General features: G+C 40.6%; 2 long non-coding RNA genes across 3 annotated transcripts; one reads left to right on the plus strand and one right to left on the minus strand.

Annotated features, from left to right (window-relative positions):
- Positions 1 to 27,374, plus strand: LOC140688390 (uncharacterized). The gene is made up of 4 exons (XR_012063035.1): positions 1 to 162; positions 2,729 to 2,843; positions 7,777 to 7,911; positions 27,229 to 27,374. It is a non-coding gene; the product is annotated as an uncharacterized lncRNA (long non-coding RNA).
- Positions 425 to 3,436, minus strand: LOC140688389 (uncharacterized). 2 transcript variants are annotated; one of them, XR_012063033.1, is made up of 3 exons: positions 3,370 to 3,436; positions 2,708 to 2,915; positions 425 to 590 (listed from the first exon to the last, which is right to left on the minus strand). It is a non-coding gene; the product is annotated as an uncharacterized lncRNA (long non-coding RNA). The 2 variants fall into 2 exon arrangements; XR_012063034.1 differs by having other exon boundaries at positions 2,708 to 2,900; positions 3,370 to 3,434.
- Positions 27,375 to 27,792: the final 418 nt, after the last annotated feature.

Here is a 27,792-nt window from a genome sequence, read left to right on the forward strand (position 1 = left end):
CTTTGATAACTTTAGCTGTTTTATGAAAGTCCTCCAAGTGGATGAAAGTATCAACAACAGGAGCAAGGGTTTTTCATTGCCCTATTTGAGAAGAGCTGCATGAATGGCTTTTATATTCAGGATAGAGATACATTCTTCAATCCAACCACCAGAAGCCGCATTGTAAGTCTAAACCGAGTTTAGCTGCTGTCTTGGGGGTGATTTAGAACCTGCTGTTGAATTTCAGTGATTTGGTTTGGTTGGTTTGGTTTGGTTTTTAAAAGCTGCCCATAAAAAGGAAAAAACAGAAAGAAAAGAAATATGCCTACAGATTCCTGTTAGGATAGTAAACAGTGGCTGGTTTGTTACCTTGTATAAACCACACGCTGTCTTAGAATCTTTTTAGGTTTACTTCATCCTTTCACAGATCAAGTATCAAGTAAAGGACAGTGTTAAAAAAAATTCGGGATTAATAGGCTTGTGAGCTCCGGGATCTGCAAGGCAGCTTTCTCTCCCCATGGTTTAAGTCAAATGGCAGAAATGAAATAAAGCACCTCATGTCTCCTCAGGTGTTCACAGGAAAAGGCTAATCTTCTTGACCTTGTTTCTTCCTGTGTAAAATGAAGATAATATGTCAGGAGGCGACAAGCTCATTTAAGGCAGGAACCATGTTGTCTTGTTCACTGCTGAATCCCAGGCACCAGGAAGGCTGAGTTTAACGAGTGAATGAATGAACTGTAGTTCCCCCAGAGTTACCATGTGGGACAGTGAGGATTAGCAGCTAAGAGCATAAACTCGAGAGGAGAGGGTACAGCTCAAGTGATGGGGTGCATGCTTAGCAAGCATAAGGTCCTGGGTTGAGCCCCCCAACACCTCCTCTAAAATAGACAAATAACCCTAATTACCTCCGCACCCCCCACCAGAATTACCTTAATATCTCCCCGCCACTAAAAAAAAAAAGAGAAGTGGCCAAGGGCGTAGACTCAGGCTGGAACACCTGTGCTGGTTTCTCCCTGTCGACCTTGTAAATGTTATTTAGCCTCTGTGTATATCAAGTTCCTCATCAATAAAGTGGGGATAATTGTAGTACCCACCTCGTAGAGTTGCTATTGGGATTAATGAATCTGTGTCAATGTTAGAACAGCCCTGCCTATTATTAAGTACTATGCATCTGTCAGCTCTTTTCATAATTACTGACAGATGTTATTATCGACCAAAGAAGTATTAGTTCTTTGTAACGGAAATGCATGTTAGACCATTTCATTTATCATTTTCTGTAATTCAGGCTTTTCCCTCTGAAATACCATTTTCTGTCTGTGCACTAGAAAGCCACAGGACTTTCCAAATTTCATCTGTCTGGGTTCTTGTCATGATGGTAATACTGCAGAGAGTTGACATTTTTTAGGGACTCCGTCTGAGATGACAGCAACCCCTCAAATTCAGCAGTGCTTCTCTAACTGATAACATCTCACTTGAAATGAAGTGCTTATAATGTAACAGCTTCAGACGCTTAATGATGCCATAAGTGCAAGGATGTTATATCTAAGCTCTTTAAATAAATCCTGTCATTGAAATAAAGGAAATACTATATTATAGCGCTCTATGACTTTGTTATCTTTGCTATCTATTTATCTGACTCTAAGACCAAAGAAAGCAAATGCTGAGATTGATCATTGCTGCTATGTGGTACACGTATTTGTGGATGAAGACAATAATGAAATGCACTGTTTAAGGTATTAAAATGGACACTAAACAGCTGCTTGATGCACATGCATGAACACAACAGGGAGCTGGGAGCAGGGAGCCGACACTGAGCATCCTGGACCCGAGACCCAGCATAGCAGTCCAGCCAAGCTGTCCAAATGTTTTATATTTATGTCCCAGCAAAATTAGCAGTGAGAGTCTTAAATGAACTTTGGGGACACTTGCAAACAGCTGTCATGATTACTAATGTGGGGCACCAGGATTCTACAGTGTTTAGTTGGCATCTGTGCACAACCAGTTCTTTTTCACTAAAGCCTGTTGTAATTGCTGGTCCCACATCCAGCTTAGGAACATTCCAGGCTTAGGAATCATCTCATATGGTGTTTGGGAGGGAGGTAAGTGGAGTCAGGACCCATGTTAAGGCTGGCTGGGTAATAATCTGGCTCTAGTACAGGAGAAAGAAAGTAGGTCAGGTGGGAAGGAGAATGACTGGATTTAAATTTTGTTTATTGAGTAAGCTAAATATATAACATCATGTCAAGTTTCTTTGTTGTTTATATTCCATGTGCTGTCACCGAATTACTACTGAATTGTGGGGACAAAAAAGCCTGGGTTATAGAATTGACCCTGCCCCTAACCAGCCAGAGTCCAGCTTCCTCTGGGTGTCCAAGGAGGGGACTGGACCATCAGGTGTCCCTTTACTGCTGCAGTTTGGGCACTTGGGTGGCCTAGTTTTTTTTGCTGTGGAAGACTGGCCCTGTTGTAAGATATTAAGCATCTGCAAGGCTCTCCCCAGGTACCCACTGTGGCCCCAGGACTGTAACATCCAAGAGTTCCTTTCCACCCATATATGCAAATGACCCTCAAGGGGTTAGTATTAATCCTGGGTGAGAATTATGAAAAATTATATGGTACCTCCATCCCTTCTGGCAAGTGAGGGCCCCTTATTTACAAATGACTACGAAGTGTTAGTACCACATTTTATCAACAGAACATGTGATCACGTGGTGATAGTGATGCTCACCTGTTTGCTTCTGCTTCCCAGTGCAACTTCAACCTCTGTCAGAGGACCTCAGCTGCCCCAGCGAACAGGGACTTCTGTACAGGGAATCGGATCCTCCTCGAAGCATAGACAAGAAGCAGCCCTTAGATCTCATCAGGTGAGCTGTTGTGGAGAGCACTCCAGTGGGAAGGGCTCAGGTTTGCCCTCATGGCATCTGAGGGTGACAGTCCTCCAAGAGTGTTACCAACCAGGAAGCTCACAGGAGCTCTGAGCTTTGTTGCTCCAAGTTTTTACTGGAGGCTTTATAACAAAGACATGATTTATTGGGTCACTACTTACATGGCTAACCCAAACCCTAACTTTAAGTCAAACCTTTCCTTAGCCCTAACCACTGAGCCCCTTCCTCTCCTGGTGGTCACTCACTTGCCACAAAGCTCAAAGCCCCACTCCTCTAATCACATGTTTGGTGTCTCTGGCTGGCCAGTCCCCATCCTGAGTCATCTCATGAACACATGCCATCCAAGTTTCCACCATGAATAGCAAAAACACTCCTATCTTGGGAAATTTCAAGGCTTTAGGTGTTGCCCTCCAGGAACTGGGACCAAAGACCTATCAAATTCTTCATTAAACAGGAGTAAACGTTAGATTTCACTTAAATTATAAAATAAGAGAGAAATTCTCACTGCTTTGCTGTATCTGCTGTTCGACACCGTTTCACTACACCATGTGACTCTAATGTCGCGCTCAGCATGTGTCTTCTCAGAGCAGCAGTGCCGGCTGCTCCCCGGGAGCTTATGCTGTTTGGGCAAGGCTGCTGGGGGGAGGGAGGTCAAGGACAACCGAGCAAACAAAAATAATCGGGCGAATAAGGAAACAATGTCAGATTGAAATGAAGGAAATAACACAGTGTTGAGTTGGGAGACTTGGGGGGAAGTGAGTCAAGAAAGCTATCTTTGAGTAGGTTACATGTGAGCTGAGATGGTGATAAGGAGGTTGGGCTTTGAGATTCTGGGAAAAATCACCCCAGGAATAGAGGCAGCTTGCCCATTGGCCCCGAGGCACAAATGTGCTCAGCAGGTTTGAGGAGATACTGGAGCCACCACTGGTGACAGTGATGAGACACGAGGTTTAGAAGGGCATCAGGAGCACGGAAATGAGTGTAGACTCTAAGCGCAGTGAGAAGCAGTCATGATAGTTCAAGCACTAAAGTAATTTCCTCTCAATCATATTTTGCAAAGATATTGTGGAGAATGAATTGCAGTGACCCAGGAAGCAGGGAGGCCGGGTAGGAGACACTTGGACTGGGCCAGATGAGAGATGGTGGGAGCCAGGGAGGAATGCGTTTGGGGAGTGGAGCTGACAGGATGCAGTTATGGGCTGTCTGTGGATGATGAGGAGAAGAGGAGGGTCAAGGCAGCCCCAGGTCGGCCTGGAGCCAGGTGCCTGATCTTCCTAATCTCAGTGCCCCATGCAGGTGCCCACCTACTTGGGCAAACCTCTTATTGTTCAAAGTGAGGGTTTTAAAACACTGAAGTCATTTTGTTTGTTTCACATTTTATGGAAAGATTCAAACATGTACAGAAGTAGAGAGAACAGCACAGCCAGCCTGCCTGTATCAGTCACCCAGCTCCAGAATTATAAACTCAGAGTCACTGTTGTTGCATCTTTCATCTCCAACTCCTCCCCTCCCCTACTACGGGATCATTTTGAAGACAAGCCTACATAGCTTAACCTTTCATTAGTGAATGACAAGGTCTCTTTCAAATACAATTGGAATAAACCTTTTTTATTTAGGGTTACAAAGAAATTCCCTGATTGTCACAAAAATACACTTTTAAGTAGTTTTGGGGTTGAAATCGGGATCCAGACTAGGTTCAGACATTGCAGCTAGCATATCTCTCAAGTGGGTTCTAATCTAAAATTTTCCTGTTTCTCATTTTCCTTGAAATTCCTCAGGTGTTTCTCTATTTCCTGTTTGGCTGATTTCATTCCCCCCTGTGGTGTTAGGCTTGTTTCTCCATCCTATGTGTTTGCTTTAGCTAAGTGATTTGATCCTCCCCTAAAAGCTTGATCTGATTGAGGTTCAACTTTGTGCAAGAATACTTGTTATGTGAAGTTTTGTACTCCTGTCATAAGGTACATAATTTCCAGTTGACTCTTTTTTGTGATGACAGCAGCCAATAATGATTGTCACCTGGGATCATTATTATATAAGGGGTTGTATTTCATGTGGTCATACACTAATTTCCTCCCTCAATTATCAGCAGGATCACAGTCATGAAGAGGCACTTTCTCATTAACCCGGGTTACCCTGTAGAGCACAGTTTTAAAAGAGGATGTTTGTACATATGTAAATATTTAAATTTGATACATTTTTCTTTTCTTTTTAAATGTTTTTTCTAATGGAGTACTGAAGATTGAATCTAAGAAATTACGCATGCTGAGCACACACTCTGGCACTGAGTGTACCCCATCCCCCTTGAGGTTCATATTTGTATGATATTTTCCTTCTGTTATTTTTGTTTTGTTATACAGAATTTGATGGCAGGGCAATGGGCTTGATGGCTGTTTAATCATTCTTTATGGGCTTTTGGGATTTGTGTGTGTGTTTGTAAAGAAAACAATTTTCCCACTATTTTAAGTATGTTTTGCTAAGGAAAATATGTTTATCTGTTCCCTGCCCCTGGTCCATGTGTTCCCTTTGTTGCTTCCCACTAGTGGCCCCTTGAGGTCTGTGACAAGACTAGCATGTCGTTAATCAAGTTTGAAGGAGATCTGAAGAGATTTATTCAAGGAGATGTAGTTTGTAGACAATGTATTGGAAAGTATTGGGAAAGTTATTCATTAGGGGAAGGTCTGGGGTTGAATTGTCAAGTGCACAGAAATCTAACCTATGAACCACCAAGACAATTATTAACTCCAGGAAAAACAAAGTAGGGAAGAAAAAAGTAAGCCTAGCAGCCAATTTGCTACAGCTGTGAACAGTCTGTATAGAGTAATAATAATGTAAATCAAGGATACTGAGCTGATCAAAATTATAATGTAATTGTATCAAAAGGTTGGAAGAATGAAGTTTTGGATGTGTAGATGAGATGGAGTTTGAAAGAGGGCTTAATCCTCATTTTCCAAAATAGAAAGTTAAATAGGTGATACATAAAGCTGAAAAAGTCAGTAGGCTGCGTTACAAGGATATTAGTCAGAGATAGAGAGTAATTATTCCAGGAGTCAGCAGTAGGAGCTGAACATGGTTGCTTCTGGACAGGAAATGGGGCGGTTGTTGGGAACTGCTCCTTTTTACAATCGGTGTTTGAGAATTGTTTGACTCTTTAATGAATGTATGGTATAACTTTGATAAAAAGAAATCAAAGATGAATTTTGAAAATTTGATATTAAGAATTGGGGTGTTTTTGACAGAGAGGGATAACAATCAGACAAAATACATTTGAAGGGATCCTCATTATTCCTAGCCTTTCAGCAAGGACTAGGGGGCAGACATCTGTTTAAGGTTCAAAAATTCTGTCTGACCTACTTACCGACATGTAACCTTTGTAAATAATGAACTCCCCGTCACTGTTAAAATCCAGGCAGAGGCTGCCTGACAAGCTCTCTAACTGTAGCAGGGTGTGTTTACCATTGGGCAGTTGGAGCAGGCAACTTCTAACATTCTTTCAGTTTTGAATGTGGCATTTTCAGGATGGATAGTTGATAAGAATATATTACAAAAAGCTTAACAAGAAAGAGCCCAAGACATCTGAAACCCATTGCGAGGGTTTTCTCTGCCAGACACCATCCTGAGCCTGCCACCCGTGAGCCAGGCCACAAAGCCCATTCACATGAGAATGAACACACTTTATCCCTCTTATCTGATTTGGCATCAGGCTCAGCCCTTTTCCCCATGGAATGGTCCACGCCCAGGTCTCTGACGATGGAGCTGGTCTCACAGCAGCCCTGTGAGCGCTGGTCCAGCCCAAGGGGTTTCCTGCGTGAAGTTTCCCAGGACTGCAGACTGTTCTCAGAGCTGAGTCCCCCTTGGGGGGCGGAGCTCCAGACTGAGGCGGAAGCCTCAGAGAGAACTCAGAGCTGAAGAAATCCACAGGTTTTACCAAGCACTGCCGAGTCAGTAATGAGCCAGTTGAGGGAAGTATCAGCAACAGCAAGACACAGCTGAGCCGCCGTCTTATTGTTCCGCCTCATCCCTCAACCGTCTGTGTCTGCCTGTCTGTGTCTGTCTCCCTTTCAGGGCCAGCCTGGCACCGCTACATGCCCTGCCTCCTTTCTTCTAATCTTGCCTCCCTGGCCTGCTACATCTACTCCAGATTAACTGAGAAACATTGAAGAGTTTTTAAAACCTACGAATAACAGACATGCTAGATACAAAGAATACAGGGCAGTGCCTTCCTCAGTCACATCCCTCCTGCCCTCTCCCATTCCCACAATGAGTTTTATAAATATTTTGTGAGAGAGACATGGCACTCCCAGTTGTTCTCATTATTAGACATTTCCTTATTATCTGTGGCTTACGATGCATTTGCTCGAGGGAAGTTCCCGAGATAAGGCAGGAGCAGATGACTTGTTGATGTCCACTTGTGTCAAGCCTGTTTAGAATGAACTTTGGGGGGATATGTTGAATGTGCCAGACTGTCCAGTGAGTGGTGATTATCCCCTGCATCTGCTCCAGAGTCGGCCTCATCCCCTCCTTTGCTCTGTTCTCATTTATCTCTCTTCAGCAAGTGAATCAGTAATCTGTACTTCTATAATACATAAAATACTACTTATTTCACGGTAGAATTTGGGGGCTGCTAAGAAAACACATGTTTTAAGTGTGAATTGAGTCAGAGGTTTAAACTTAAAGCCCCCTTGATTTAGAATCAGAAATTATTATGATGGAGGGAGGGTATAGCTCAGTGGTAGAGTGCATGCCTAGCAAGTATAAGGTCCCGGGTTCAATCCTCAATGCCTCCATTTAAAAACAAATGAATAAACCTAATTATGCCCCCTCCACAAAAAAAAAGAAAAAAGAAATTAACATGAGGATGAAGTTACAGAGAACTTATGTGTGTCTTCTGAAACTGCATTTTGTCTTTCTGCAGGAAATTCTACGGAGAGAAGGTTGGAATCTTCTTTGCTTGGCTGAGCTATTACACTCAGATGCTCCTCCTGGCAGCAGTCGTGGGGTTGACTTGCTTTCTGTATGGATATTTTAATCAAAATAACTGTACCTGGAGGTAACTTCTCTTTATTCCTTGTTACTGTGCTTACTTAACTTAGAATAACATTCTCCAGGAGCATCCATGTTGTTGCAAGTGGCCCTATGTTTTCAGTATTTATGGCCGAGTAGTATTCCATTGTATAAATATATCACTTCTTTAGCCAGTCATCCGTTGATGGACATTTAGGCTATCTCCATGTCTTTGCTATTGTAAATAGTGCTGCTATGAACATTGGGGTGCAGGTGTCATCCTGAAGTAGGGTTCCTTCAGGATATATGCCCAGGAGAAAGATTCCTGGCTCATATGGCAAGTCTATTTCTAGTCTTTCGAGGAAACTCAATACTGTTTTCCACAGTGGCTGCACCAAATGCTTTCCCACCAGAAGTATAGGAGGTTCCCCTTTCTCCACAGCCTCTCTAGCATTTGTCATTTGTGGATTTTTGAATGATGGCCATTCTGACTGGTTTGAAGTGATACCTCATTGTAGTTTTGATTTGCATTTCTCTGATAATTAGTGATACTGAGCCTTTTTTTCTGTGCCCATTGATCATTTGTATGTCTTCCTTGGAGAATTGCTTGTTTAGGTCTTCTGCTCATTTTTGGATTGGGTTATTTGGTTGTTTCTTATTAAGTCATATGGGCTGCTTATATATTCTTGAGGTCAAGCCTTTGTCAGTTTCATTTGCAAAAACGTTCTCCCATTCTGTAGGTTGTCTTTTTGTTTTACTCGTGGTGTCCTTTGCTGTGCAGAAGCTTGTAAGTTTCATTAGGTCCCATATGTTTATTCTTGCTTTTATTTCTATTGCTTGGGTAGACTGCCCTAAGGGAACATTTCTGAGATGTGTGTCAGATATTTTGCCTGTATTTTCTTCTAGGAGGTTTATTGTATCTTGTCTTATGTTTATCTTGCTAAAGAGACTGTCTTCATTCCATTGTATATTCTTGCCTCCTTTCTCGAAGATTAGTTGACCAAAAGTTTATGGGTTCATTTCTGGGCTCTCTGTTCTGTTCCATTGGTCTATATGTCTGTTTTTGTACCAATACCATGGTGTCTTGATGACTGTAACTCTATAGTATTGTCTGAAGTCTGGGAGAGTTATTCCTCCAGGCTCCTTCTTTTTTTCTTCATTAATGCTCTGGAAATTCTATGTCTTTCTTGGTTCCATATAAATTTTATTGTGATTTGTTCTAGTTCTATGAAATATGTCCGGGGTAATTTGATAGGGATTGCATTACATCTGTAGATTCCCTTGGGCAGTGTGACCATTTTAACAATATTGATTCTTGCAATCCAAGAGAATGGGATACCTTTCCATTTTTTAAATACTTTTTTAATTTCCTTCACCAATGGTTTATAGTTTTCTGTGTATAATTCCCTAACTTCTGTGGTTAGATTTATTCCTATATATTTTATTATTTTGGGTGTTATTTTAAAGGGGATTGTTTCTTTACTTCTTTTTCTGTTGATTCATCATTAGTGTAAAGAAATGCTACTGATTTTTGAACATTAATCTTGTAACCTGCTACCGTGATAAATCCTTCGATCAGCTTTCGTAGCATTTGTGTAGACCTTTTAGGGTTTTCTAGATATAGTATCGTGTCATCTGCATATAGTGACACTATTACCTCTTCTTTTCCAATTTAGAGCCCTTTTACTTTTCTTACTTCCCTGATTGCTCTATCTAGGACTTCCATGTCTATGATGGATAGAAGTGGTGATAGTGGGCATCCTTGTCTTGTCCCAGATTTTAGTGAGAATCTTTTGAGTTTTTCACCCTTGAGTGCTATACTGGCTGTAGGTTTGCCATATATAGCTTTTATGATGTTGAATTATGTTCCCTCAATACCCACATTGGTGAGAATTTTTATCATAAATGGGTGTTGAATTTTATCAAAAGCTTTTCTGCATCTTTTGAGATGATCATGTGGTTTTTGTCCTTTTTCTTGTTGATGTGAAGTATTACATTGATTGATTTACATATGTTGAACCACCCTTGTGTCCCTGAGATGAACCCAATTTGAGCATGATATATAATCTTTTTTATGTGCTGTTGGATTCTATTTGCTGGTATTTTGGTAAGGACTTTTTGCATCTCTGTTCATCAGTGATATTGGTCTGTAATTCTCTTCTTTCCTGGTGTCTTTGCCTGGTTTTGGTATCAGGGTGATGGTGGCTTCATAGAATGAGTTTGGGAATATTACTTGTTTTCAATGTTCTGGAAGAGTTTGAGAAGGACTTGTATGAGTTCTTCTTTGTATGTGTGGTAGAATTCCCCGGTGAAGCTGTCCGGTCTGGACTTTTATTTGTACGGAAGTTTTTCTATTTTTAATTCGATTTCATTCCTAGTGATCGGTTTGTTCAAGTGGTCGGTTTCTTCTTGATTCAGACTTGGTGGACTGTATGTTTCCAGAAACTTGTCCATCTCGTCTAGGTTATTCAATTTCTTCCATGTAGTTTTTCATGATAGTTTCATATGATATTCTGTATTCCTATGTTATTTGTTGTAATTTCTCCATTTTCCTTTCTTATTTTGCAAATTTGGGCTCTCTCTTTTTTCTTCTTTGTGAGTTTGGCCAGAGGTTTGTCGATTTAATTTACTGTTTCAAAAATCTAGCTTTTGGTTTGATTGATTATTTTCTTTATTTTTTAAACTCTATTTTATTTATTTCCTCCCGGATCTTTATTATATCCTTCCTTCTGCTGACTTTTGGGTATTTTTGCTCTTCTATTTCTAGTTCTTTTAGGTGGTGGGTTAGATTGTTTATTTGATATTGTTCTTCTTTTCTGAGGAAGGCTTGTATCGCCCTAAACACTCCTCTTAGCACTGTTTTGCTGCATCCCATAAGTTTTGTGTGGTTGTGTTTTCATTTTTGTCTCAATGTATTCTTTAATTACAACTTTGATTTCATCATTGACCCATTGATTTTTTAATAGCATGTTGTTTAATCTCTATGCTTTCCTTTATTTCTCCTTTGCTTCTCTGTAGTTGATTTTGGGTTTAAATGGCTTTGTGGTCAATAAAGATGCCTGAGATAATTTCTATCTTCTTAAAATTGTTGAGGCTTCCTTTGTGACCAAGTACATGACCAATCTTAGAAAATGTTCCACGTGCACTTGAAAATAATGTATATCCTATTTTGGGGGGTTGTAATGCTCTGAAAATATCCACTAAATCTAATCTTTCTCTTGTATCATTTAATTTCTCTGTTGCCTTATTTATTTTCTGTCTGGAAGATCTGTCTAGTGATGTTAATGTGGTGTTAAAATTTCTGACAATGATTGTATTCCCATCAATTTCCCCCTTTATCTCTGTTAGTAGTTGTTTTATGTATTTAGGTGCTCATGTTGGGTGCATATATATTAATGATTATAATATCCTCATCTTGTATTGCTCCTTTAATCATAAAATGTCTTTATTTATCTTTCTTTATGGCCTTTGTTTTAAAGTGTATTATGTCTGAAATCAGTACTGCTGCACCTGCTTTTCTGGCATTTCCATTTTCATGGATTATCCTTTTCCGTCCATTCACTTTCAATCTATATGTGTCCTTCTCCCTAAAGTGTGTCCCTTGTTTACAGTGTATTGAAGGTTCTTGCTTTATTATCCAGTCTGCCACTCTGTCTTTTGACTGGAGCATTTAGTCCGTTAACATTTACAGTAATTAATGATAGATGAGTGTTTATTGCTATTTTGAACTTATTTTTGCAGTTGATTGGCTATTTCTTCTCTGTTCCTTTCTTCTTCCTTTTGTAGTATGGTAATTTTCCTTTGTATTATCTTGGATTGTATTTAGTTTTTGTGACTCACTTGTAAGTTTTTGGCTTCTGGTTACACTTTTTTGTAAGTGTGTTAACCAATTACTCTAACTGTGTGTACTAAACAGATAGTAATGTAATCTCAAACCCATCCTACCGAGAATAAAAAATTTAAGAAAAAGAAGAAAGAAAAAATACTCTATATTTTTTTTTGCTTCCCTCTCCCACTCAATGATTTAGATGTCTTCTTTTACAATTTCATGTTTATTCTATTTGTAATTCATGGTAGTTATCACCTTTCCAGTTAGAGTTCTCATTTCTGTAGCATCCTACTTCTTTTCTATTTAGGGTAGACCTTTCAATATTTCTTTTAGCATGGGTTTAGTGTTGCTAAAGTCTTTTAGATTTTGCTTCTCTGTGAAAATCTATATCTCTCCTTCTATTCTAAAGGATAGCCTTGCTGCAGAAAGTATCCTAGGCTGCATCTGTTTTTTCATTCAGGACTTTGAATATATCTTGCCACTCCCTTCTGGCCTGTAGTGTTTCTGTAGAGAAATCAGCTGAGAGCCTTCTCTTGTAACTCACTCTTTGTTTTTCTCTTGCTGCCTTTAGGATCATTTTTTTATCCTTCAGTCTGGCCATCTTGATTATGATATGTCTTGGTGTGTGTCTCTTTAGGCTCTTCTTGTATGGGAAACTCTGAGCCTCCTGTGCTTGGCTGTCTCATTCCTTCTTTAGGTTTGGGAAGTTTTCAGTCATGATTTCTTTAAATACCTTTTCCATCCCCTTTGTTCTTTCTTCCCATTCTAGAACCCCTATTTTGCATAGATTGGCATGCTTTATATTATCCCATAGGTTCCTTATATTGTTTTCATTGTTTTATATGTTTTTCTCTCAGCTGTTCTGATTGGGTGCTTTCTGTTGTCCTGTCTTCTAGGTCACTTATTCATTCCTCTGCATTATCTAGCCTGATTTTTACAGCCTTTATGTCAGATCTCATTTCAGCCAATGAATATACCAATTCTAATTGGCTCTTCTTTATAGCTTCTATTTTGTTTTTGACATATATTATGTCTCTAAACACTATCTCTTTTAGTTCCTTCAGTAATTTGATCACTTCTTTTTTGAAATCTTGATCTAGTAGGCCATCAATGTCTAATTCATTGATTGTACTTTCAGGGGATTTCTCTTCCTCTTTTAATTGGGAATACTTCCTCTGCTTTTTCATACTGCTCATATATCTCTGGCACTGTGGCTTAAGGAGTATCAGTTATATATTGTGGTCCTTAAAGGAGTTTATTTATTTATCTATCTAAAGCCTATGTGGAAATATAACTTAAAAATGAAAGAGAGAGAGAGAGAATTTTAAAGAATGGAGGAAAAGAAGGTTTGAAAACAGTGTATAATCAATAATAAAAGAGCAAGTTGAAGCAGAATAGCAGTCAAGTTGAGATGTCTTTTAAAAGCCTTAATAAAAAGAAGAAAAAAATCAAAACACAATATTTGAAACCTGTGAATAATCAATAACAGATCAAAACCAAGAGAATTAAAAATGAAATGAGAACTGTAAACATATAGAAATGTTTAAAAAGTAAAGATTAAAAAGTTAATAGAAAATAAAACAGATATAAAAAGATTTAAAAAACAAAGATGTGTTCTCATAGAGACTGTGCACTTTTAATGGTTTTATTGAGCAGTCTTTGTGTCTTCGCCCTGTTTCATGAACTCAACTTGCTCTGTTGGCCCCTTCGTCTGTGCTACTCACAGTGTCCATCGGCAAGAATATGGTGCCCCTCCAACACTGGGTCAGGTGCTGCTCTCCTTCGTGGTGGGCCGGTGGGTCCCTACCCCTCCAGATGCCACAGTCAGTGCTGTGCCAGTTGCTCCATAGGTGGACTCAGCTTCAAGAATAACAGCTTTATGGAGATATAATTCACATACCATAAAATGCAGCCTTTGAAAGTGTGCATTAGGATTTTAAATACATTTCAGAGCTTTGTAGCCGTCACCCCCAAAAGGAACCAGAACCCTTTATTAAGTCAGTCCCTAACCTTCCTTTTCTTTAGCCCCCAGCAGCCACCACTCTACTTTCTGCCTCTACAGATTTGTCTGTTCTGGGCATTTCATATAAGTAGAACCATAGAGTATGCTGCCTTTTATGATTGTCGTCTTTAATTTAGTGTGACGTTGTCTAGGCTCATACATGGTGTAGCATATATCAGTACCCAAATTCCTTTTTGTGTTCAAGTAATATGCCATTGTTATAAATACTCCACATTGCTAATCCATCCATCAGTTGATGATGAATAATTCTGCTGTAAATGCCCATGGACAAGTTTTTGTGTGAACACATATATTCAGTTCTCTTGAGGATATATCAAAAAATGGAATTTCTGGGATGTATTCTACTTTTAACATTTTGAGGAATTGCTGAAGAAGTTTTTAAAGGGACTGCACCATTTTATATTTCCAGTACTAATGTATGAGTAGTCCAGTTTCTCCACATCCCCAACACTTTTTATTACCGGGTTTATAGATACATATTTATATATCATATATCATATATATTTGTCATCTTGGTTGGTGTGAAGTGGCATGTCATTGTGCTTTTGATTTCTGTTTCCCTAATGCCTACTGATGTTGAACATCATTTTATGTGCTTATTTCCCATTCTTATGTCTTATTTGGAGAAACATCTATTCAAATTCTTTGCCCATTTTAATTGTATTTTTCTTTGTATTGTCACGTTTTAAGTCTTCTTTGTCTATTCTGGATAAAGGTCCCTTATCAGGGAAAATATTGGAAATAATTTCATCCATCCTGTGGATTGTCTTCTTACTTTCTTGATGAAGTCTTTTGAAGCACAGAAGTTTTTAATTTTACTGAAGTCCAGTTTACTTGATTTTTTTCTTTTGTTGTTTGTGCATTTGGTGTCATTTATTACAAGTATTTGTAATCCAAAGTCCTGAAGATTTTCTCATTGTTCATTTTCTAAAAGTTTTATAGTTTCAGGTCTGTGATTTATTTTCAGTTAACTTTCATAAATGGTGTTAAGATAAAAGTTCAGTTTTCTTTCTTTCCAGGTGTTTATGCAGGCGTCCCAGCATCATTTTAGTAAAGATTATTTTTTCCCCATTGGATTGTCACGGCACCTTTGTCAAAAATTAAATGGCTATGTGTAAGAGTTTGTTTATGGACTCTCAATTCTTTTCTCTCAATCTATTTGTCTGTCCTTTATGCAAGTACTACACTGTATGGATTACAGTTTTGTTAGTCAGTTTTAAATTTGGAAACTTCAATACTTTGTTTTTTTTCAAGATTGTTTTGACTATTCTGGGTATCTTGCATTTCCACATTAGTTTTAGGATCAGCTTGTTCATTTCTGCCAGAAAGCCAGAGTTGCATTGCATCTGTAGTTCATTTTGAGGACAATTGCCATCCTAACAATAATAAGGCTTCTGATCCATGAAAACAGAACTTTCCATTTATTTTAGGTCATTTTTAACTTCTATCAGTAGTATTTTAGTTTTCTATATACAAGTTTCAGATATTTTTCTCAGTATTCCACATATTTTTGTTAATATTCCCAAGTATTTTATTCTTTTTGATGCTATTGTAAATGAAAATGATTCCTTCATTTTATTTTTAGATTATTCACTGCTGTTGTATAGAAATATAATTACTTTTTTATATATTGATTTGTGTCTTACAATTTTGGTCAGACTGGGTTATTAATTTTAATTGGATATTTTTCTTTTCTCTCTTTTTTTGCCTTTGTGGATTCCTTGTGATTTCAATATATAATATCATCTCATCTGGAATCAAAGCAGTTTTATTTCTTTCTTTCTAATCTAGAGGCTTTATTTTCTTTGTCTGGTTGCTTTGACTAGAACCTCTAGTACAATGTTGATTGTGGGAGGAAATAATTCAGTCTTTCAACATTATGTATGATCTTTGCTCCAGGTTATTCATAGATGTTCTCTGTCAAGTTGAGGAAGTTCTCTTCTATTCCTAGTTTGTATCCATTTTTCTATTAATATGGCATATTACATGAATTAACTTTTGTATGTTGAACTGCCTTTGCATACCTGGATACATCCCACTTAATTGTGGTCTATTTTATATGTTACTGGATTGGATTTGCTTGTATTCTTTTGAGGATTTTTGCATTTATATTCATAAGAGATAGTCTTTGTCTGGTTTTGGTATCAGTGTGATACTAGTCTCATTGAATGAATTGGGAAGTGTTCCCTCCTCTTTATTTTTAGACGAGTTTGTGAAGCATTGTTTTATTTTGTTTGTTTTTGTTTTTGTTTTTTCTTTAAGTAGTTGATGGAATTCACCAGCAAAGCCATACGGGCCTAGCATTTCCTTGTTGGAAAGTTTTCGTTTACTATTTCCGTTACTAATTACTGTAGGATTATTTGAGTTTTCTATTTCCCCTTGAATTGGCTTCAGTCATTTATGCCCTTCTAGGAATTTATCCATTTCATCCAGATTATCTTATTTATTGGCTATATAATTATCCATGGTATTCCCTTATGTTCCTTGTTATTTTTGTAAGGGCAGTAGTGACATCCTTCCTTTCATTTCTCATTTTAGTAATTTGAATCTTCTCTCTTTTTTTAATACTAGCTAAAAATTTGTCAATTTTGTTGATCTTTACAAAGAACCAACATTTCTTTTTGTTGATTATTCTCTGTTGTTCATCTATTCTCTATTCCATTTATTTCTGCATTTAGTATTTTGATTAGAATGTTTAATTCATTTACATTAATGTAATTTCATATCAGGTTGAAGTTACATCTGCTATCTGCTTTCTATAAGTCTTTTTTCCCCCATTCCTTTATTACTACACTTTTTTGTACAAAGTAGGCATTTTCAAGTGTGCCATTTTAATTTGTTGTTTATTTTACCTTTTTTCTCCTCCTCCTCCTCCTCTTCCTCCTCCTTACTCCTCCTCCATTGCCCAGAAGATTATAATTAACATCTTGTTTTAAAGCAATCTAGTTCACATGAATGCCAACTTAATTTCAATAGTACACCAAAACTTTGCTTTGGTATCAACCTTTTCCCTCCCCCTCCTCATGCTGTCACTGTCATACAAATTACACCTTTATGCATTACAAGCACATCTACATAGTTTCATATGTATTGTTTTATGCAGTTGTCCTTTACATCAAATAGAACAAAACATTTACATGTAATACTCTATTTATACTGTTTTACTTTTTTACTCATGTAGTAGTGCTTTTTATTTTTCAGGCGAGTGTCCTTTCATTTACACCTGCTGGACTATCCTTTGTATTGCTTGTAGGGCAGGCCTGCTAGCAATGGATTCTTTCAGGTTTTGTTTTTGTAGGGGTGTCTTAATTTCTCCTTTAATTTTTTTGAAGGATCATTTTGCTGGCTATAAAATACTTGGTGACAGTCTTTTCCTATTATCACTTTGACGATACCATCCCAATGCCTTCTGGTCTCCATGGTTTTTGATGAGAAATCAACTGTCTTACTGAGGAGCCTTTCTATATGTTGAGCCACTTTTCTCTTTCTGCTGTCAAGGTCCTTCGTTCTTGTCTTTTGACACACTGAGTCTGATGTGCCTATTTTAGATGTCTCTACGTTTATACCACATGGAGTTTGTTGAGCTGCTGGGATGTACAAATTAATGTGTTCATCAAATTTGGGAAGTTTTCAGCTATTATTTCTTTATATAATCTTTCTGCCCCTTTTGTTCTCTCCTTCCTTCTGGTGCTCCCATTATGTGTGTATTGGTATTGTTGATGGTGTCCCTCCTATCTCTGACACAGAGGTCATTTTGTTTTTCATTCCTTTTTCTTTCTGTTCCACAGGCTGGATAATCTCAGTAGTTTTAAGGTAACTGACTGTTTCTTCAACCAGTTCATATCTACAGAGAAACCTCATGTTGAAGTTTTCATTTTAGTCATTATATATGTATCTGTAGAATTTCTAGTTGGTTTTTAGTATAAATTTTATTTATTGATATCCTCTGTACAATGAGATGTTCACATAATTTAATTCTTTAGGCATGGTTTCTGTTAGCTTTTTGAACATATGTGTAATTGCTTATTTATGTCATTGTTTAGTAAGTCCAGTGTCTGGGCTTCCTCAGGGAGTTTCTATTGACTGATTTTTCCCGTCTGTTATGGCCAAACTTTTCTGTTTCTTTGTACACCTTGTAATTTTCTGTTGAAAACTGGACATTTAAAATATTACAATGTGGCAGATGTGAAAGCCAGATTTTCCTCATCTCCAGGGTTTATCGTTGATTCCATTGTCGTTCCTGCTGAAGCTATTTATTTACTTTCGTGAACAAATTCTGTAAAGTCTGTATTCTTTATCACGCATGGCCAGGAGATCAGTGTGTGTGCAGAAAGCCTAGTTGTCATCACTGTAATAATGATTGGATAGTGATTTCTTTCAATGCCTGGAGCCAATCGTTTGAGCTGTTGCCAGGTGGCTGTGTGTCCGCGTGCTGAGGGATGCCCTCAGCACCAGCAGGCAGTCTGCAGCTCTTCCGTAGCCTTTAGTTCTTGCTTATGCAGAACCTCAAGTTCAGCCAGAGTTGAAGGCTTAAGATTTTCTCAGATCTTTCCTTGCCATGTGCCACACATGTGTACGGCCTTCTACAATTCTCAGAATTTTTTGGAGCTTTTTAACCCTACCTTCACCCCCAGAACGTCTCATTACTCAATTTTGCCTTCTAAGTTTCCTAGTCAGCATCTAGTTAGCCCCTACTGGTACCACTGCCTCAGGCAGTTGTAATGTTAAGTACTCACTGCTGATTGTTTTCCACACACACTCTGGGGACAGGCTGGTTGCACAGCATGAGTTTGTGATAGGTCACATAGTGACAGCTCTCTGGGTACGGATTTTTTGGGTAACTTTAAATCACTTCTGCCCCTACCTTGATGGTGAGACTATTGCTTTTAAAGGCCAACATTTATGTGAGGATACAGGAATGGGGTAGATCAAGTTACAATGTCACAAATCTTACTATCTTTAAGGAGATTTAGCTGTTTTATTTTTCTCAAATAAACATTCCCCGGATTGATGGAAGCCTTGATTTAATTTCCAGAGTTCTACATAGGTTAATTTTGACAAATTTTGCCATTGTCATTGCTTCATAGAGGAGTAAGATTTCCAAGATTTTTACTCAGATATTCTAGAAGTGTATCCCATTTGCATTTGTTTTTAACTGAGTTACTTGCAAGACTAACTAATTCTACAGCTCCAGCCCCATTCACATAAGAGTCCATCTACATGGCTTCTCCTACAGGGAGCTGTGTGCAACCTGTTGTCAGTTTGTTGTTTTTCTTATTAAATTGTGCGGGTTTTTAAAAATACGCTCATGAATAGCCCTTTGTCATTTTTACACGTTACAAAATTTCCACTAGTGTGTGGCTATTTTTTTCCCTCTCTTTTCGTTGCTTTAATGAAGTTCTCACTTTTAAGGATTTTCAGTATAGCAGTATGTGGATGCTGATCACACCGGTGAGGCATTTAACTGCTGTCTAAACCTCAGTCTTTGCTCTGATTGACTGTCTAGAACATCTGAACACATCTACTGAACCCCGAATACCAAAGGATGCTACAGCCCTAATTAAAAAAATGCTTTTTAAGTAAAGCAAAAAATATTAACTTTCACACTGGAAAAGACAAATCTCAAATTTCCTAGCTGACCTTGCTTTCTGAGATCATTAGCTACATCATGTTTATAGAGCTGACAGGCATATTGTGCTACTGATTTTATTTCATTGGATTTTAGAATGCAGAACACATTTCAGGCCCACTTATATAACCATATGTGTATCTTTAAGGATATATACATATGATAATGTCTTTATTATAAGTACCTTTTTTATTTTAAGTATCAACTGCTGTTAACTTCATTAAGGAAATCTTGGAAATGCAGAACTGAAATTTTTCATACCACCATCATCCCGTAGCATTTCTTTTGCACTTAGATGTTGTGTTGCAGAGTATTTATCTGCTCCCTAGGAATGATAAATGTTGAAGGGGAAAAAACAACCTCCTCTAATACATATAGTCCAAATCATTCACTTATCTGAACAATGGCCACCATTTTAGTCCACACCAATCCATCTACTCATACTGACTCAGAGTCCTCAACACAGACAATCCACCCCTGAAGTCAGGGTCTTCAGCACACGTTCTATCCCCTCCCCATTCCTTGTTGATTCTGACCTACTTTTGTACAACGCGTCCTGCCAGGCCCTTTGCTGCCTGACTGCAGTTTTTAATTTTTACTTTTGAGTTCCAGTCTGCGCCTAGTGATTTCCAGAGAAACGCCAGACACCTGACTCATCAGGACGGGTGGGGAGGATTTCAGGAAGCTGTTACCCTAACTCACTTGCAGATCAGTGAGTGACTGTTGTGAGCATTCCTTCTAGATCTCTGACATGCCGGCTGCATCCACCCCAGCAAAATAACATAGCTCCTCCAACCACCTCTGCTTCCATTCATCTAGCTTTCTGCTTTCAGTGACATCAGAAGCTTCTGATTGGCATTATATTTATATGTATATTTTTTTAATTGATGTATAGTCAGTAACAATGTGCCAATTTCTGATGCACAGCCCAATGTTCCAGTCATTCATATACACATATATATGTATGTATTCCTTTTCATATTCTTTTTCATTAAAGGTTATTACAAGATATTAAATATAGTTCCCTGTGCTATATAGAAGAAATATAGTTTTTTTAGCTATTTTTATATATAGTAGTCAATATTTGTAAATCTCAATCTCTGATGTGCATTTTTAAAGCCACATCTGGAATCCTTGCTGCAGAATAGTCTGAGAAATAAATTTTCAACCTCACAGCTTTTTGGTTAGGAAGTTGGAATGAAGGCTGAGCTGGCTCACCTAATTTGTCTGCCTATGTGGGTATAGAGTTCTGGAGTTTCAAGGCTCAATGACATGTCCTAGCCCTTCAGTAGCAAACTCTGAAAGCAACCAAAATGCTCCCATCTACCAGAGCATGACTTGTCCTTAGACACTGCTGGACATAACCATCAATGTTGTCTAAGGCATCGTCTTCATCTGGTGCACACTTTCTTTAGATTTCTAGTATCCTGATTAACAGGACAAGATGGTTTGGATTCCCAAGGTCACAGGCAGCCTTCTGCCTGACTTTGGTGTATATATGTTCATTGAAGGGTCCTCTCTCAGATCATCTAGAGCTGCCTAGTGTGTGGTTTGCCAGAGAATGTGGGTGCAGTGCTCCCCACCATAGTCCTTGTTGTTTTATTGCAGGAAGAGAGAGAGCAAAAGAGACAGAACAGGAAGTTCTTGTTCAGCCTCAAACACAGTGACCCCCGCCCAGGGCTCTTGCTCTGGGACACACAGAAGTGCATGTCAGCAGCGATGTGGCCTCGGTGTACTCCAAAACATGGCGTGGTTGTACTGGGCTGTGTCTTTCATGGACCCTGAAAAATTCTCGGCGTTGTGAAATGGGGAACTAAGGAACTCTCACCCATGCCTGTAGCTCCCAGGGTTTGCACCCTTACGTGTTTTGAGGATTTGCTGGTAACTCATTCTTTTTCACCAGGTCATTTCTCAGTTACACGGCAGTTCTGTGACTTCCTTATCAGAACTGCTCCTTAAGTTCGGGGTTTAGTGAAAGATGCCATTTTACCCTGTAAGTTCATGTTCAGGGAGGAGGAGGAAGACAGCACAGATGAGAATTGCTGTTTTGCTTTTTTTGTTGTTGTTTTCATAAGCCGTCTCCTGTTGTCAACTAGACACTGAGCAAATGAATGACTGTTACACTCCCATTTGAAGGTTGAGGAAAATGACACTCAGGGAGAGGAGGCAAATTTCCTGAGGTCCCAAAGACAAAAAGGGATGAGTACAGAATAAGATCCCTGCAAATTTCTTGGCTGTCATCAGCCTTTCGGTCAGTGACAGAGTGTCGTGTGTAGTAGTAAAGTTGTGGGGGTGCTTTTAGAAGGGTGCAGATGTTCTTGTTTTGTTGATAAAATCACAGTGTTTTGTCTGGGACTCTGAAAAAGAGAAATGGGTACGAAAATGTTGGTTTCTCGTCCTTGGTCCTTCCTCACCCACACAGATATGGACCCTTCCATCTGTAGCTGGAATAAGAGCCCCAGCCTTCCCATCTCATGAGATCAGTACTCATTCATTTCATCCCTGCCCACCTGTAGGTGATAAAGCACAGTGTGATTTTCATGTTCTGCTTCACTGATTCTTGTGAAATTAGGTGTTTGAAGATAGAAACTCATGAAAGGAAGCTGTTTTTTTTTTTATATAAAGTGCAGTAATTTTCTTAGCAGAGAAGGAAATTGAGGATTTTCTTCATTGAAAATCAATAGAGATTTCAAAAACATCTGTATTTTTGATGCGTAGATTAAAATGACAAAATTTAGCGGGATTACAGAAACAGAAGGAAGATACCAGAAGTGTTTTTAAAGAGCTTTTCTAAGACTGGGCTTGTGAAGAGACTGTTAGTTGACAGAGGCCCTCTTCTCACCCATAGTCCCTCTCCTTAGGTTGGAAAGGGCCAGCGTTTCCCCTGTGTGCAGTCCTGGTGCTTCAAGTGAGTTGTGGGGTAGGGCGGTGCACATGGTGCTGCCTTCAGTTTTTCCATCCTAAGTAACCCCTGGCAGTCAGAGGGCGAATGTGTTGCAACCTCATGAACCATCCGCCATGCTCTCCGGGGTGTGTGATCATCTCAGCTCATCCCGGCTCAGGTGATGGCAGAGCAGAGAGTGGTGGCAAGAGGTCAGCCATGAGTAGCAGGGAGCAACTGGGGTCAGCTGGGGCCCAACTGGCTAGGAGTTCCAGGTGGAAATCCCAGGACTTCCCACAGCTCATTCATTCAGCTAACACTTCTCCAGCACCTGTTATGTGCTGGTGCTTCTGTTGTGAACAGAACCAAATCCCTGTCCTCATGAAGGTGACATTCTAGTGGACATAAAAAATGATACATGCAGAAGCAGATCCAGGTCAGGACACATGAGTGTTGTCTATTTTGGAGTGCACAAGGTGAGATCTTTTGGGAAGGAATGTATGATACAGGAAAATGTGGGGGAGAGGACGGGCCGTATCCCAGGTCTTACTTGGGTCCCTGGGATGTACCTCGCCAAGTGTGGGTCCTTGGTTTGCCCAGGAACGAATTCAAGAGAGCCAGAGTTCAGTAAATGTAGATTTATTCAGAGAGATATATACTCCACAGACAGAGTGGGCGGTTTCAGAAGGCAAGAGAAAGGCCATGAGGCGTGGGGTTTGGGTGCTCCAGTTTAAAGTAAAAGTAGATACACACTCCACAGACAGAGTGTGGGCTGTCTCCCTCAGCAGAGAGAGCAGCCATGAGGTGTGGGGTTGTTAGTTTTTATGCACTCAGTATCTTCATATGCTAATAAGTGGGAGGAATATTCCAACCGCTTTGTGGAAGGTGTTGGGATTCCCAGAAATTGGGCCACTACTCATCCTTTGACCTTTTATGGTCAGACTTGAACCTGTCCTGGAACCTGTGTGAGTGCCATTTAGCATCCAGCGGTATTTCGGTGAGTGTGTATTGAAGCTCAAGATCTACTGGGAGTTGACTTTTCCACCGTCTCGGTGCTAATGGCTCTGCCACCCTTTTAATGGCTGTGCCCTGCCCCCTTCCCTCCTGTCTCATGAAGGAGCTCTGGACTGATTGCACAATTGCAGAGCAGGGAATAGAGAGGAAAAAACTTCATAAGTGGAAGGTGGAAGGCACTGTTGGCAGTAGAATTCTTGTCAATTATAAAGTAAGGGCCTTCTGTTTGCTGGGATTACCTGGTGTCACATTAGGGAGCTGTGAGCCTTGGGGATATCACTGAGTGGGTGGCTCACTGTGTACACTGTGTTGCTTCTTAGGCGGCCCGAGGACAGTTGGCTTATAGGTGACCCATTCATTCAAGCAGGGGTCTCTTTAGGGATTTTCTGCATGTGAGGCTAACATGGGTCACATGGCGGACAGGACCAGGCAGTCACAGCTTGGTCCACAGTCACCAAGTGCCCTCAAGGCTTTCATCCCATGGATGCGTCACCTCCCCCTGGATGGGGGCAAGGGAGCAAGTGGTGCGGCAGCTTCTCAGTGGTGGAGGCATTGCTCTCCAGACCCAACACTCAACAGCATGGACCCATGGTTTTGGCCACAGTCTTGGCTTGATGAGACTGTTGGGTAGCTGTGCTCATGAGACGTGGGTGCAATGCTTCCACTCTCACCAAGAACTCTATTTTGAAGATTCTGGTCAGAGAGCCACAAATACTTCCTAGCCCATAAACAAAGAACAGTCTCTTTCCCTCAGGGAAGGGCACACAGAAGGAGAACAGATCATCCTGAGAGCAGGAGAGGCCAAATCAGTCCTGCCATCAGGGGTCTGACAGACGAACCATCTCAGTTCCTCTTACTAGTTGTTTACTTGGAGGATCTGTGGTATTTGGGTGACCTGCAAGTGTCAGGAAATTGTACACGAGGGCTTTGTAGATTTTCTGGTCCGGTGTTAACTCACCCCATTGTAGCTGTCGTGCAAGGAAACAAAACTTGGTGGACAACAGGCCATGGCCTCTGCTCCCTGGTGGGGCCAGGAGGTTACAATGTTAAGTACGATTGCGGGGGTATCATTTCTATGTTAAGAGGCCAGAAGGCCTTACATAGCTCTCATGCAGGATGTCTAAGTTGCAGAGGGAAACTAGATTCCATCCAGCTCTCCAGCCAAGGAGGAGACCAGAAGTGGCCTCCTCCACCAACTGTGAGCTCTTTGCCTCCACTGACAGCAGCAGCTATAGCAAAAAGCTGGGCTGCCACCTGCGTTTCCGTGTAAACATCCGAGTAGCCACAGCAATGGCCTCGTGGGGGATGGTGTGCCCAAGGAAGCGCTGCGTGGGTCGGAGGGAGGAGTGCCAGGGTCAGACACCGGGCCGGCAGGCAGGCAGTGAGGACATCTGTGCAGCGCAGGCGCCATGGAACTGAGACAAAGGGAGGCAGGTTTTGCAGCAGGGAGGCTGGGCAGTGCCGTGTTGCTCGTAAGATCCTGGGTTCTGTATCCACGAAGTCTTTGGCTTGAATCCTGACCCTAACCCTCATCTTGGGCAAATGTTTGAAGCTATCTGCACCTCTGTTTCTTGGTGTCCCAAATGAGGACAATAGTAGCAATTACGTCTGAGAGTCAGGAGGGCCTTTATAGGTGTCATTGCATTACGCTCACAGCAGCCCACAAGCACGGTTCTATGTCCCCCATTTTACACGTGGCAGACGGGTAACCTTTTAATCGGTAATCACGCAGCTAAGAATGGTCAGAACCAGCATTTGAATTTGATCCCTGTGTCCAGGTTATTTCTATTCTCACACAGTATTACTGGAAAACTAGTAAAGTCAGAACAAACACTGCTGGGAAGTGGGTGCTTGAAACATGTTTGTCGTCTTCGCCATTGGGGAGTGTTGGGTTCACGTTCCTCACAGCCCGTCCCAGGCTCCCTTCGTCTCCGGCTGCCCCTGGTGGGGTCTGCGGGGCTCTGGGCAGCTTCTCCTTGATCTCTACCCACAAGGCTCTCTGCTCTCTACAGGTTGATTCTCAGCCCTTACTGATCAGTAGAGCTAATGCCTAAAAACAAAAAAGGTGGGGATGGTACGGCTCAGTAGTAGAGCACGTGCTTAGCATGCAAGAGGTCATGGGTTCCATTCCCAGTACCTCCATTAAAATAAATAAAGCTAAATACCCCCCCAAAAAGGAAAGAAGTATTTAAAAAACAATAAAGAGTACAAAGACCCCACTCCAGGCTGGGGCGCACTATGTTTTAAAGGCTCCCAGATGCTTCCCATGTGCAGAAGGGTGAGAGCTACCCCTCTACACCTCTTCTCTTGAGCTTGTCCACTCACACCCATTAGTCACTTGAAACAGGAAAACTACTTGTCTCAGCCTAGAACTTTCTCCCGATTTTTAGACTTTTATTTGCCTACTGCACATCTCTCCTGGAGCCCACAGGCACCCAGCCAGAACTGAATCAGTTGTCTCCTCTCATGACTTGCTCCTCTTCCTGCCCTTCTTATTTCTGGGAATGGCACTATAATTTAGGACACTGCCAAAGCCAGAAATCTGGCTGGCATCTTTCACCTCTTCCTGCTCTTCCATCACACCTGTGGCCAATCCGTCCACCTGCTGAAATGTTTTCTTCTCTCTCCTCCTGGCGGGGTCTCAGCAGGCCTTCACATGAACCTGCCAATAGGTCTCCCTGCCTCTATCTTGTCTCTTTCTAGATCACTTTGCATGTCACCTCTACGTTGGAGGCACACAGAGTCCTGTGTGATGTGCACCTGTGATCTCTCCACCTGGTTGCCTCACGTGCCTCCCATACCCTGTGCTCACTTCTAGACTATTTGCAGTTCCTGGAAGGTACCTGGCTCTCTTTGGCCTCTCTCCTTTGAATGTGCAGCTCCCCAGGGAGAAATGGCCTTTACATTATACCTTCACCTGATCACTTCTAGGGCATCTCAGAACTCAGCACAGTGGTTCCCTCCTCTGGGAGAGCCTTGGCTACAGTTCTGGCTCTCTGCCCCGAGCACCCTCTGCTGACTGTTATCCAAGCCCTCTTAACACGCCTCCTCAGCCATCATTTCACGATGACTCCTGTGCACCTAGGAGCTCCCGGAAGCAGGGACTGTGTCTTTTTTCTCTTTATTCTCAGAGCATGGTAGAGACTCAGGTATAATGGTGGAAGGAACAGTGGTTATTCTGCAATTTCTATAGAGTTGGGGCCTAGGGGTAACAGTCTGGTGGGAAGAAGGGCGTAGGGGATTTACCCTGAAGCCACATTTTCAATTAACATTTCATGTTGTTTTTGTCTACAATTTGAAGTTACGAGTCTTAAAACAGAATGACAATTTCTAAAAATTAGTTTACTGAAGATTGAGGAAAATGGCAGTTTTCCACATTTAAGAATATTATTTTTATTTTGTGTGACTGGGGTGGTGGAAAATAGAAATGCAGGGGTTACTAAAGCATTCTAATCCCCTTCTCCACCCTCAGGTCCTTTGGACAGAAGAGACAGAGGGATGTGAGGAGAAGACTTGGAGTTTGGACAGTGCAGTGCTTTTACATTGTGACAGTTGTGTTTTTTTTACTTTCTTTTTTAATGGAGGTAATGGGGCTTGAACCCAGGACCTTGTACATGCTTGGCACGTGCTCTACCACTGAGCTATACTCATCCTTCCCCCCAATATTTGTGTTTTTAGTGGGCATAATGTGCAGGTAGCTGGTACTTTAGCATCAGACACAGTCACCTGCCTGTGACCATCACGTTAATACATTTCCCCTGAGCTAGAGAGCTAGTCTGTTTCCAAAAGTTCAATAAATTATCCACATTTTCTTTTTTCTTAATAAAAAGGTATTACCTCATTTTTCTCTTTAGTATCGCCTATAAATAAAATGTGATTTTATTAACCATTTACCAAAGTGTTAAGTGTAATAAATATTAAGTACAGATTTCTGAAGCATCAGTCATCACTGAAGATCCACATTATGCTGTTCTCTCTCTCTGTTAGTCACCATACTTCTGGAGTTCTGGAAGCGGTGCCAGGCAGAACTTGAGTACAAATGGGACACTGCTGAGCAGGAAGAACAAGTCTGGCCAGAAAAGGAGGTGCCGTGTCCCCACGTGGAGATAGATGAGATTACCCAGGAAAAGCGGGCGCTGTTTAGATGCACTTTAGTCTGTTTACTTCTGTACTTGTCAGCCTTGGCTGCATGTTGGAATCACCAGGGGGCCTTAAAAAATGTTGGTGTCTGGATTCCATCACTGCAAACTCTGATGGTACTTAGTGGCCTGGGGTGCATTCTGGCATAGGGAAGTTTATAAAGCTCCTCTGGTTATTCTAATGTGTAGCCAAGGTGAAGGAGCACTGCCTGGAATGGTGGACGCAGAAGAGAAGTGTGGTCCTTCCTTCATCATAACAGTAAAAAGGGGGAAAGAAAAAGACTGGTATAAGAGTATAAGAGGCATTGATTTCTATCCTTTCATAACACCAAAAAATAAATGCAAAATATAAATTAGCTGCTATGATATACATGTAGAAGGAAAGACACATTCGTTTTATATAGTTGACTCC

The sequence above is a fragment of the Vicugna pacos genome, chromosome 22 (assembly GCF_048564905.1).
Source record: "Vicugna pacos chromosome 22, VicPac4, whole genome shotgun sequence".
NCBI classification, from domain to species: Eukaryota; Metazoa; Chordata; class Mammalia; order Artiodactyla; family Camelidae; genus Vicugna; species Vicugna pacos.